The sequence below is a fragment of the Gastrolobium bilobum genome, unplaced genomic scaffold, assembly GCF_033153095.1.
Source record: "Gastrolobium bilobum isolate Gb01-03AN ecotype WA unplaced genomic scaffold, APGP_CSIRO_Gbil_v1 utg14285, whole genome shotgun sequence".
Lineage (NCBI taxonomy): Eukaryota > Viridiplantae > Streptophyta > Magnoliopsida > Fabales > Fabaceae > Gastrolobium > Gastrolobium bilobum.
The window spans coordinates 264,375-278,980 of NW_026897131.1; positions in this window are offsets into that span (position 1 = coordinate 264,375).

Below are 14,606 nucleotides of genomic sequence, written 5' to 3' on the forward strand. Positions count from 1 at the left end.
CAAAACATACACATTAAGAAATAACAATAATCTAATGGCTAAAAAACACTCAAGCGAGGCATTATTTAAGAATAAAAGTACCTTCCTTCGTAGCTCCGCAAACCTATCCTAATAAACAAACACAACTTAATCAATAATAACTTTTTTAACTTAATTTGATTCTCCATTTATTTGGTATTAAAATCGGGTCAAGCAATAATATGGGAGAGGCAATTATACTGAAAAATTATCTGATACATACTTACCCTATTAGCCCATGAAAGAATGGAAGGTCTTCCATGGATCTAGCCACTAAATTGTACTTTGCAATAAAATAATTCACAACAAATAATGAACTTCTTGTGAGATGCCTAGCATTCTCAATGGTCCAATATTGTCAAATATCTGCTCACATGCTTACACGTTAGCGTGTGGAGCAGTCCTAATAATTTAATTATTCGTGCTTCTATTGGAGCGCATCGACATGCGTGAAGCTCAGAAAGATAGCAAGAGGTTTTTTTTTTTGTTTTTTTTTGTTTTTTTTAGTATTTGCCCTTAATTACATAAAAAAATATCATTTTGCCCTCGTTTTTAAACTATTTAAAAAAGATGATATTTTTTCTAAACATAATACTAATCTGTCTCTGTTTGATTGTTGATTGGCCTCTATACTCGAGTACGTGACCTTTATACTCGAGTAAACTATAAATCAAGTGTCATGAGTTTATACTCGAGTATTTACTGTTCCACGCAATATACTCGAGTATTTACTGTTCCACGCAATATACTCGAGTATATGGATCATGTACTCGAGTAAATGAAACCCAATTTCCTAGGAGAATTTTTCAATGCGTAGCTGTTGAAAATTTATGTGGAATAAAAAAAAAACATCTGATTCAGACACATGAGTCAAAAGTTATGGCCTTCCGAAGTTTTACTCTAAATTTTTAAAAATTTATAATATCAATAGATTTTGTGATATTCACACAGCTCCTCCTCACGTTACTCGAGTCAAATCCAATATTATAAGTATATGACTATAGAAACTCGTTTCATACAAAAAATCTCGTGAAAAAAAACATTAACGGTAGAATTCTGGAAACCATATTTTTTGAATCGGATGTCCGAATCAAGTGCTTTTTTTTATTCCACATAATTTTTCTAGACCTACGCGTTGAAAAATTCCCGGAGGATTTTGTAAGTGTTTGAAAATAAAAAATTAAATAACATCATTTCGCAAACATAAAATATGCCAAACGGGGCACAACTTGGGAATTTTTTTGGACCAAATCTCTAAACAAGAAATTTTTTTGGCATAAAAAAGCACCTGATTCGGACACTCGAGTCAAAAGTTATGGCCTTCTAAAATTTTACACTAACATTTCCAAAATTTTGTAATACCAATAGGTTTTGTGATACCTACAAGTACAACCAGATGTACAGACAGTATGCATGGGATTAGCCGCTTCAAGGGATCTTTTATTTTGGCAGGAGGAGAAATTACCAAACGTTTAGCATTCCCTCACGCTTGGCGCCAATGAGTTTTTTATTTGAAGAAAAAAAAAGACTATGCCTTCGCTATAAGAAAATTAAGTAATAATAAACTTGTTTGATCCAAAAATATGGTTTTCCGAAATTTTACGGTTAAATTTTTTTTACGAGATTTTTTTGGATCAAACAAGTTTATATAGTTATATATTTATAATATTGGACTTGACTCGGATAAATATTTTAGAGTGAAACTTGGAAAGGCTATAACTTTTGATTCGAGTGTCCGAATCAGGTGTTTTTTTTTCACATAACTTTTCGAGAGCCACACATTTGAAATTTTTTGTAGGAAATATATGGTCTCATATACTCGAGTACATGACCCATATACTTGAGTATATTGCGTGGAACGGCAAAAAAATTAATTTATTACTTTTTTAATAAAAAATTACGAATAAGTAGTCGTTTTGCAAAAAATTACGAATCTATAGCACCCAAACACGCCCACATGGGGCGTGTTCTGATGGAGAAAGACACGCCCATGTGGGGCGTGAGCTTCTGAAGGAAACACGCCCAAGGTAGGGCGTGTGTGGCAGGAGAGAGACACGCCTAGGGTAGGGCGTGAGCTTTTGAAGAAAACACGGCCAAGGTAGGGCGTGTTCCAGGAGAGAGACACGCCCAAGGTAGGGCGTGTTCTCCGCGGTGTATATAAATCCGTTTTTCACCTTTTTACCTCATTTCCATCCTCCCATCCTTTCTCTAAACCTCCTCCTCCTCCTTCTCTCTAAATTTCTTTTGGAGGGTTTTGCGCAGCGAAGCTCTGTCTCTCTCTCTCTCATGTAAGTCCCTATTTATTGTTTATTTTTTTTATTAACAGCAATTAATATATGATAGTTATTTAGCGACTTAGATAATTGTTAGGGGGTTAGAAAAATATTTGTGACTTTATTTAATTGTTAGGGGGTTAGAAAAATATTAGTGACCTATGTAAGAGAATTGTGATGTGACTTATGTATTAGATATGGACTTAAAAATTAATTAGTTACTTCTAAATTGGTATATGTTGGTTTTATGACTTTTTTATGAATGACACTTGCAAACATATTGACCTTTCAATTAACCACATTATAATTAGGGCTAGTAAAAAAAGAATACCGTATGCAATATTAATTTAAATTGAATTTGAATTATTTAATGTATTGAAATATATTTTAAGAATAATGTAATGTTAAATGAATTAATTGTCAATGATGTTAATTTAATTGAAATTAATATAACAATTGAAGTTAGTTAAATGCTATTTAATTAAGTGCAATTAAATTTTATTTAGTGTAAATTAATATAATATCAATAGTAATTTGGGTACATATTTTTCATTTGTAGTAGTATTCTATTATGGCCCATTCGTCTTCATCAGAGTCCTCGCGCTCTGGATCCGATGGTGATCTTGAGCCATCCGATCCTTGTACGCATGTACTTCTTGGACCATATAGGTGGGAGGTACTCCGTAAGAGGACACAACGCAGTCACGTTTCACAAGTTGTGTGGAACGAGGATACGTTCAGAGGGTTAAAGACGAGGCGAGGGAAACTTCAGGGGGGACCCCATCATGATGATATACCAGACGTTGTCGCTGACTATTTGACACAGGCTGGGTTCATACACGTGGCACGTATGACTCATGTTCAGGTATGTAATGTTTAAATTACTTAATTAAATTACTGTATGTGGACTTTGTATAATTGTTGTTTTTCCTTCAGATCGATACCCCCTTGATCTCTGCTTTGGTTGAGCGTTGGAGACCGGAGACACATACGTTTCACATGACGCAGGGAGAGATGACCGTTACATTACAGGACGTGGCTGGTATACTTGGTTTGCCTACTGACGGGCAGGCAGTTACCGGATCTACAGCGTTGGATTGGATTGCTATGTGTCAGCAGGTTTTTGGGACTGCCCTTGTTGCGGGCACAGACATTCACGGAGGCGATCTACGTATTTCTTACTTAGACAAGATATATGCTGATTGGTTTACAGTAGCATACAATCCAGAGGAGGTGAGGCGTTACACCAAGGCACACATTTTGCGGCTATTAGGCTCATGGTTAGTGTGTGACAGATCAGGTGGCAGCAAAATTGCTTGTCGTTACGTTCCACTGCTTGCTGGGGACTTTACAGACATTGGCGGATACAGTTGGGGGTCTGCGGTTCTCGCCCATCTCTTTAGACGTTTATGTGTGGCAACAAACCCGCGGACTGTTAATCTGGGTGGTTGTCACGTATTACTGCAGATATGGGCTTGGATTAGATTCCCCCCCATTGCACCACCTATCCCGCAGCCTACCCACCCGGAGTGACATTTTGGTCATAGGTATATTTTATTAACTCATATTGACTAATTTATTACATGTTCATTTGCCGAATGAGTATGATAATTTGTTACACATTCCATTACAGGTTTAATTCCCTACCTCCCTTTAAGCCACATGAGCAGTCTTGGTATCGGGCAAACCTTGACACGCTTTATAGAGACGAGGTTTGTGATATCTATTTAGTAATTGTTTTTTATTTATTTACATATTATAGTTGGTGGTAATTGTGTACTTGTTACTCATTTTTTTATATGTAGGTTGTGTGGCAGCCATACGGAGAGTACCATACAACATTGTTTGTATCTGATCATGAGCGGTACTTATGGTTGGCCATTACTCCTATCATTTGCTTCCACACAGTTGAGTACGCTCAACCGGATAGATGTATGCGACAATTTGGTTTTGATCAGCCCATACCGCGGAGACCAAGAAAGCTTAAGGGTGTTCATGATCTAACTCTGCGAGGGAAGAAGGATGATAATTGGGAGCGTAAGTTGAGGCCCTTCATACATCGATGGACGATCAGGGATACGTCCATACGTGTTCCCCCTGAACTGGTCGGGTTGATGTCCCCGAACCATGAGTACCTACACTGGTACAGACAGCGAGGGAAACGTTTTGTCGCCAGGAAAGCTGCAAGGGTTGGACGAGCAGTAAGTTTTGACACTTCAATTATGAATATGATTATGTGTTTATACATTTTTAATTATTTCATTTTGTTTCATTTCTTTATAGATTGATGGGTTGGAGATGCTATATTTTGCGACTACTGCGGATCAGTTCCCCGCCTTTGGCTTAGACTGGGTCCATGACGAGATTGGTCGCATTATTGCCATATTCAGAGAGTCGGCACGAGTAGAGGAGCCAGGGCCAGAGGCTCCACCTACGCAGACTGTTGAGGAGCCGATGTTGACCATTGAGGTGCCCAGTGGCAGGCAGGGGGGACGTGGACTAGGACGACAGCGGGAATCGGTTCGAGCGATACCCGATCCTATTATTGCTCCTAGACCGCGCACTGATATGCAGGGTTGGTTTAGACCGCCAGTGCTGAGCCAAGCAGGCGGGCCACAGCCTATGTACCATGGTCCTCCTCTGCCGCAGTATTATGATAGCCAGCCAGGTCCATCGTATGGCCAGGGGTTTACACAGAGTGACCAGGTTTATCAGGCTAGCCCCATGGCATGCGCATCTGGTGGGGTACCGGTCTCTCAGGATCCTTCCTGTGGTACAGAGTATCAGGAGTGGAATATGGAAGACGTAACGGAGTGGTGCCAGACCTTGGACTTGACCACAGACGGAGTAGGCGATTGGCCTACACATGTTAGTGCACAACATGATTTTATACCATCTGCGAGCGATGGATATGTTGCCTCTACACCTGGCATGTCTTGCACGACTCCACCAGCTCATGTTCCAGAGGCGGTTGACGACGAGGAGCCATGTCTTGACGGATTTGCACAGGCTATAGAGGCTCAGTCTAGGCGTCGATTACCCCCACGTCAGGCACGTGATAGGCCATGGCCTCGTTGGTCGTAGTTTTATTTCATGTTTTTGTTTAGTTACATGGACTGATGTATTGACTGTTTTTTTGGGACTGTTGTAATTGTGTACTGTGCTATCGCTGACTATTGTGGACTATTTTTTGAATATTTCTATTAGCATGCAAGGAGTAAACAAATAAGTTTTATGTATGCGATGTTATATGTTATATGCAAGCAAACCACACAATCACCATAAAAGCTAATTTTAAAAAAACAGAGCGATACATTTTAATTGGCAAAATAATTGTTCATAAGTGACAAACACCCACAATTCATATCATGCATTATTTCCACGGTTAGGACACGACCTACGATTGTGCCCGTGTTGCTTACAAAGACCACATAACCTGCGTGATGTAATAGTTTCAACCTCATCCATCTCGTTCCGTATTCTTGTAGACTTTGGACGACCTTTTGCCCGCAACATATTGTTATATGGTATTACCACAGGACCTGCATTGTTGGGTGGAATTGCTTGCTCATTGCCGATTGGTTGCCACGGAAATGAGTACGCCTTTACCAAGTTTGACGTCTTGAAAACATCATCTATATATTGTCGATAATTTCGACAAATGGATAACTCTGCAGCAACGGCGTGACTACAAGGATATTTAAATGCTTTAAATTGTCCACATTGGCATGTACGAGCAGTAAGGTTAACAGCATATGTCCTTTCAAACCCTGCATCCACCTCAAAAATCGTTGCATCAACATTATATGTACGCACAGTATGCATTGTTGCCACAGATTCATTATGTGTCAATGATTCAATCACATTTTTGCAATAAGTATGACCAGATTCAAGTTGTCTACAAGTCGATTGACCTCTTTCCACGCAATATTGAACCAATCTACTGTATGTAAATTTTACCAGACCAGTAATGGGCATGTTTCTTGCTCCCTTTAACACTCTGTTTATGGATTCTGCCAAGTTTGTTGTCATATGCCCAAATCTTCGTCCATCAAGGTCATGTGCACGCGACCACTTTTCCTTAGGGATGGCATCAATCCATTCCGCTACCTGCCTTCTTGTGTCTCGAAATCGTGCTAGCGACCATCTTGAGCTGTGGCAATCAATAACTTTCCCTTATATTTTCCGTATAGATGAGTGCCATCAATTTGTATCATTGGTTTGCAAAATTTAAATGCCTCACAACATTGTCTGAAAGTCCAGAAACAACGAACAAATACACATTTTCCGATAACCAACTGCCCCCAAACAAAACAATCCTTTGTTTGAATATTGTAAAAGGAACCTGGTGAAAAACGAAGCATATATTCACACCAGTTGGGTAAAAATGCATAGGATTCCTCCCAATCACCATATAACATTGCCATTGCTTTCTGCTTCGCATACCATGCCTTTCGATATGAAACTTTGAATCCATATGAATGAGTTATCCTCTCCTGAACGAGCGAAATGGCCACTGAAGGTTCCTTTTTTATCATCTCTGAATTAGAAAAGCTGGATATAAACATTAACAGGACAACAGGTATATCAACTGCAATTTTAATCAGCTTTTTAATTTGAAATTACGTACCTACTACAAGTGCTGCAATAACGTCAGAATCAAGTTGTCGATGATCTTGAGAAAGATGGTCATTCAAGCAATTGTGCTTACCACCCCATTTCGTTACCTTCCAATTTTCACCATACGTTGGTTTAATTACCCTGACCCTCCACGGGAAACCTTGGACGTGTGCACAACATTTCATGCTTAATTTTGTGGGAGTGCTCCCAACCACAATTGCTTCTTGATGCTCCTTCATGAGGTAGCGCTTGATTGCCATCTGAGCCTCTTTTTTGGATGTAAATTGTTGGTTAACAAACAACTTTTCTCCCAATTGCCAAGGACCCTGGATTGAACCTGAACTCTGCGTCCATGATTGTGCCTCACTCGGATAATCCCAATCAATATATGTGTAATGTGGAATTTTTGACCAAAAAGGATCAACAGGTGCATCGCCTACATGTACTACGTAATAATAATAATAGAATTGAATTATTTTCTTAATAAAAAATTGCAACAACCAAACTGTCAGTATATTAATTGATAGCATACCTTCAGGATATTCTGGTACTTGACTCGATGTTGTGCCATGATGTACAACGATACGAGACTCCCCCAAATCATGCAATGGTTGAAGTTCAGTACCAGACCTGCCACATTCTTCGTCATTGTCCGATGCACTCGCATCCTCTAAAAGAAGACGATCCTCCATTGCAATATTTTCCTCATCATCTTCGTCATACTCCTCATCCATAACCCAAGTAGGGTCATGTTCATCTTCTTCAGACATGTTAACAACAGGAACAACAGATGATGATGCATTAAGAGGAGAAGTAGACCTAACTAACCTCATTGGTATGACAACTTCCTCCGCGGTTGTAGTATCCACATACAACTCTAAGAAATCCTTTCTACACTGGTTCAAGAACTCTTCCATTACCATATCGATGTCTTCGTCATCGACCACTTGCAAGCTAATGTATTGTTCATATTGCCATAATCTTGCCGTGACAAGAGTGATCAATTGGTTGTCTTGAAGACATAATTTTTGACGTATTTTCTAATGCAGCTCAGCAACCGTTGAGTTTCGTTTAATACGTGATGGCCTTTTCTCCCCTACAAAAATGACACCACGACGACCTTCTTCTTTCCTACCGTTAAAATATAGAACAACACGAATAGTATCAGAATTCGCACTCATTTTTAAAATCTAAATTTTAAAAGATAAAACAAAATATGAGTAAACAAGTGCAAACTATAAGAGAGTTTAGCATAACAATGACAAAATTGTGAAGAGTGTGTAGGGGGGTGGGTGTTTAAATAGCAGTCAGTTTAAGTCACTCACGCCCATATTTGAGCGTGTCTACCACACTGAACACGCCCAATCCTAGGCGTGTCTCTCTCCTGCCACACACGCCCTACCTTGGACGTGTTTCCTTCATAAGCTCACGCCTCACATGGGCGTGTCTCTCTCCATCAGAACACGCCCCATGTGGGCGTGTTTGAGTGCTATAGATTCGTAATTTTTTGCAAAACGACTACTTATTCATAATTTTTATTAAAAAAGTAATAAATTAATTTTTTTGCCTGCGTGGAACATCAAATACTCGAATATTTGGGTCTTATGCTAGAGTAAATGTTCAAAAAAAGTCAGACGACGAAAAATACTCTGAGTATCAAGATATTGTACTCGAGTATATAGGTTATGTACTCGAGTATATTGTGCGGTCAAAAGTCAAACATGGAAAGATAGGTGAAATATTTTGATACAGGAGCAAAGTGATTTTTTTTTTATGTAATTAAGAGCACAATGATCAAAAAGTTTTTTTTTTTTTCTGCACACCGATGCCCAAAAATTTATATGTGCAAGTTTTCAATTCTTATTTTATACAGAGTATTTTGCGTCAAATTTAGCTTCGAATTGGTCATGTTCACAAGAATCATGGTTCAAGAAAGGATATGAATAAGCACTTGAGTCTTGAGAGTAGCCTTCTTCAATTTCGTAGTTGGCCATGATTCCGCCTTGTGGACACATATGTAGCCGACCAAATAGAACTTATAATGAGAATTAAGTTTGAATGATTACGTATCATACAGAAGGGCCTCTATTATTAAACTAATTTGAACAAATAAAAAGGTTTTTAATTTTGTTGAACCTCTGTCATACTTGATTAGCTGCAGCCATGTTGGAACTAATAATTGATTCTCTCCACTCCTCTATCTCCTTCGCAGGGGGAATTCATTGGTCTTCTATGTTTTTTCTTTTTTGTTTTTTTTTCTTTCGCGCATATGAATTTTGAAATGAAACTCATGACCACATATCTATGAAAATATCAAGGCACTAATAATTTTGATTTTTTTTTTAAAAAAAATATAACAATCTCCCTATGATTTTGCTTTGAATCACTGACATCCTTGTGTTTTATTTTTTTTAATTATTTACTTTCCTATGATTTTTTTCATTCAAGTTCATCTTTAACACCATGAGAAAATCAATCAATCTACCTATTTTACCCTTCTTAGAATAAGAAAATATACTTATGACAAAAAAAATTAAATAAAAGAATAAATAAGACGAAATATGTTGGAAACTTACAATACTTATAGAAAAGACTAAAAATAAAAGAAAAATTGAGAGAGAGAGAGAGAGAAAAAAAGACTAAATATGTTGAAAACTTACAACAGTAATAAAAAATAATAAAAGTAAAAAAATGAAAATAATCTAAAAAATAAAATAAACTGAAGATAAAAAAGAAATAAAAGAAAAAATAAGACTGAATATGTTTAAATAAAAAATAGATCGAGGATAAAAAAATAGAAAAAATAACACCAAATATATTGGAAATTTGAAAAATGATTCCTTTTTCTTTATCTATGAAAATATCAAGGCACTAATAATTTTGAATTTTTTTAAAAAAAAGTATAACAATCTCCCTATGATTTTGCTTTGAATCACTTACATCCCTGTGTTTTATTTTTTTTAATTATTTACTTTTCTATGATTTTTTTCATTCAAGTTCATCTTTAACACATGAGAAAATCAATCAATCTACTTATTTTACCCTTCTTAGAATAAGAAAATATACTTATGACAAAAAAAATTAAATAAAAGAATAAATAAGACGAAATATGTTGAAAACTTACAATACTTATAGAAAAGACTAAAAATAAAAGAAAAATTGAGAGAGAGAAAAAAAAGACCAAATATATTGAAAACTTACAATGGAAAATAATAAAAGTAAAAAAAAATGAAAATAGTCTAAAAAATAAAATAAACTGAAGATAAAAAAGGAAAAAAAATAAGACTGAATATTTTTAAATAAAAAATAGATGGAGGATAAAAAAATAGAAAAAAAATAACACCAAATATATTGGAAATTTGAAAAATGATTCCTTTTTCTTTTATTTCTTTTTTGCCTTTTTTTTTGTCATTTCTTTTAAACAGTGATAGAAAAATTAAAAGTGAAAAAAATAAAAGATCAAATTTTTATTGTATTTGATCTTATTTTTTTTCTATTTTTTTTATTCTTAATCTGTTTTCTTCTTCTTCTTTTTTTGGGTAAACAGATGGGCCCTAGGCTGTTTTCTTCTTTTTGATTTAAGACATTTGATCTTTTTTTTACTTTTAGTCTTTTTTCGTAGGTGTTGTAAGTTTCGATCATATTTGGACTTATTTTTCTCTGTTTTTGTCATGAGTCTATTCTCTTATTCTAAGAAAGGTAAAATATGTAGATTAGTTAAATTTCTAATAGTGTTAAGGAGGAACTAGGATGAAAAAAAAAAAAAAATCATATTTTGGGTTCGGAGGAGTAAGTGATTAAAAAAATATATAGGGATGCAAGTGATTCAAAGCAAAATCATTGGGGGATCTTTGAACTTTTCTGTTTTTTTTTTTTTTTTGATGAAAACTTTTCCGTTTTTCTTATGTCAACTAGTTCAAGCGTATTGTTAGAGAATAAAATTATTGATAAACAAGTGCTTACGAGTTTGATCCTCCGTATCTTTTATTTTATTAATAAATAATTAAATATTATGAAATTTTTTGGAACAAGTAGGTGAACTAGTGCAAGGGGACATGTGACCTTTACCTATTAACTTAAACTTTTGGATTGAATTAACACTTTTCATAACTCTAGAAAAATAATTAAGATCGTTTATTTTATTTTTATTTTTTGGTTACATGAATCCTTTGTTTTAGACCACACAAATAACCCGAAGTTTGGTTTTTGTGATTAATAACCTTCAAAGAAAATAATATGGTGTTAATTAATAACTAAGTAAAGAAAAAGTCGTATAAATGGGTTGGTGAAATAATCGAAAATGAATTCAAATATATATGGTAGTTTTCCATGGGAGCGTGTAATCATATGGACATTTTTGCATAAATTGGCCAACAACACAACAACCAATTAAATAAAGCAAATTGCAATAAACTCGGCATATAAACCTTTTCTTCATACGAATTGCAATTGTCAAAACCAACTACAAGTTGAAGAGTTGAACGCATTCTCGTGGTTTTCATTTAACGCTTATGAAGGAAAAATATTCAATTATTTGGCATAAGAATTAAGGAAATACAAGCGTGCCTGATGGTTTAAGTCATCATGTTTGCTCTTTTTTGTTTATTGTATCATTAAATAAAGGGTTTGACGTTTGTCATTTTAAAGGATATAAAATTATGTCCTTCTAAATGAGAAAAAGAAATACACAATACAAATCATGGAGAAGAAAATAAATGATTTTTTTAATTTATATTTTAAATAAAAAATACTAATTTTAACTAAACTAACCATTCTTTAAAGGAAAAAGTACGTTTGTCATTTTAAATGATATAAAATTATATCATTTTAAGAGAGATAAATACAAAATAATATTTTATATTTAAAATTTAAATAAAAAAAACTCATCCACTTTCTTTCCCATATTTACATTTTTTGTGTCTATCTCTCTCATAAAATGACAAACATCAAACCATTCTTTAAGATGACAAATATTTTTTTCCTTAAATTAATGGATTTCTAAATATAAAAATATCAGAAATGTTTGTCTTTTTAGTTTGCAATAGCAGTACGGCTAGTCTATAGTCGAAGTTGACTACTGCAAATAGATATGAAATACGACATAACGCGATCGTAAGAAGTCCCTTTTAAACTACCTGCCCCGTGAGAAAAACATCAATGCACGGAAGCACCGAACTTGTGCTCTTTTTTATTAAATAGAGATTTTTTTTTTCTTTTTATCCATATTTTTTTATATTTTTTAAAAATTTTAAATTTTTGTTTGTAATAAAAGAAAGTATCGAGTTCGATACTTTCAGTATATTCAAATTTTTCTCCTGCCCCATTTATTTTTTTGCGTGGACAATGATTCATTGACAAATAAATATTATTATTTAGTGAAATAGCATACGTAATATTAATATATATCTGAAAATGATTGATTTACAATTTAGTGCCTAAGATGTGACTTATTTAGATAGTTGACAAAAAATGTAAACGGATATTATTATTTTATTAGTTGACGCAAATAATGTAGGAAAGTAATGATATACAAAAGAATACAAGTGTAATACAACTCTTGAAGAAAGTAAAGTGAGGTTTGTCTGCTGTGTTATTACTTTTTTTTAGAACATCGATATTTTTTAGTGTACGTTTGGTGACATATTTTTTTTAAGAAAAATCTAAAAGAATTATTTAATTTTTTTAATTATAAAATAAATTAATTCAACTATACTCTTGGTGAAAATTGAAGTGAATGTGAAACATGATGACATAAGAGGCTATCCTCATACTCATAGCCTTTTTTAAAGCGCCGTTTATTCATTTGCGAGGACAATTATTCTTTGAAAATTTTACTAATTAAGCTACCTACCCCGTTTACCACTATGCGTGGACAATAATTCATCAAAGAAATATCGTGTCAATATTTAGAGAAAGAGTATGCGAAGTCTTTATAGTAATTTGGACATTAAATTAGAATATTTTTAAGTATAAATATACTCTTTTTCCAATTTTTAAAAATAATGAATTTTATTTTGACTTATTTAAAATTTTAAATTCAATTTTTGAATAAAGTATGTACATCTTTGTTTAATAATATTAAACATTTTTCTTTAAATTTATACTTTTTATATTTTATCTAAATTAATTATGCAATATCTCTTTTACAATATGTTAAATATTTTTAAATTTATAATTATGAGATTTTATAAAAATTTAAAATGCAATAAATTCTTTTTATTTAACTAATTTGGTTGGATTCATTATAGGATACAACTCTCTTAATATTATTTTATCTATTTTCAGAGTTGAAACTTGAGACGTGTGATTAAATTCTCATCATCTAGGACACCAAAAAAAAATCATCATCATCTGTATTAATTATTGATAAATGCCGTAAAAACTTCAAATTCAATAGTTACCAGTTCGACCATGGAACTAACTTTTTGTCACCTACTTTTGAACCGGTTTTTATGCAAAGGACAAACAACATTGCTTTTTTGTTTAAATTTAATCACTTTTTTAAGAGGATGAATTGATTATTATTATTTTTTTGTTTTATGGTGGGATAATATACGTAAGAGCATGCTTTCATGAAAAGTAATGCAAAATTTGCGCGGAGTTCCGTGCAAAGTACAATATAATAAAACAACTTTATGAATCGTCTTGTTATTTGTACCGTTCTACTCAAAGCATATGCGCGCATGGAACATCAACATGCTAAGAGATTATCCTCACGTGTGGAATACCTAACATATATATGCATATGACAAATGCATTATAATAATAATTTAGTTCAACAGCATATTTAATATTTATCATGTAAAAAATATTTTTTTAGAAAAATATATCATGCATATAAATCATCCCTCCATGAGCTCCACGAGGTTTGGTGGAGTCATCAATGGGTAAAATCGAGGACACGAAAACTTACCTGTAGTGCCAAAATCTCTATACAAAGGCTCAGTATACACAGACACACCAACAGTCACACAATTCGACAATTGCAATCTGTTTTATATCAAGAACATTATTAATATTCAAAATCCCAAATTTCACATTAATTGAGCAATGTTTTCTTTTTCGTTTAGTGACTCAAGTACTTCCTAAACCACAATTATAGTATATTAACCGTTACTATTATTTGTGTTTATATTTTCAGCAGTAACACTGACTCCCTAGGGTACCATAACCTAATTGGGACTTTTCAACGCATCAGAACTGGTTTCTGGTTATTTTGACAGGTGGTGATCGATTACCACACAGAGGGTAATCGATTACCATAAACAGGGTAATCGATTACTCCACATGGTAATTGATTACCACGCGGGCAGAACACGAAAATTGCAGATTTTGCTGCATAATTCGCGGGTTCCATGGCTTCCAAGGGTCCAAGGTCCAATTTTTCATCAAACAGTAGTTCAAACCACATGCTTAAACATCACTATACCATGTTTTACATGTATAATTAAGATTTCCACATAAACTAACTCATCTTCAAGAAACTACAAAGGAAATGGTTTGTAGTTCCCTATGGACCTTTGAAAATAGAAAAATGGGGAAGCTTTGAGGACTTCGAGGGTGCTATAAGCTATTGACTTAGTGGTGCACAAAAATCTCACTCCAAGGTAGGTTCTTTCTTCACAAAGTTTGGTTCTTGGAGCTTCCTAGAGTGTATCCATGGCTCACACACTAAGAACTCAAATGGTTAGCCCT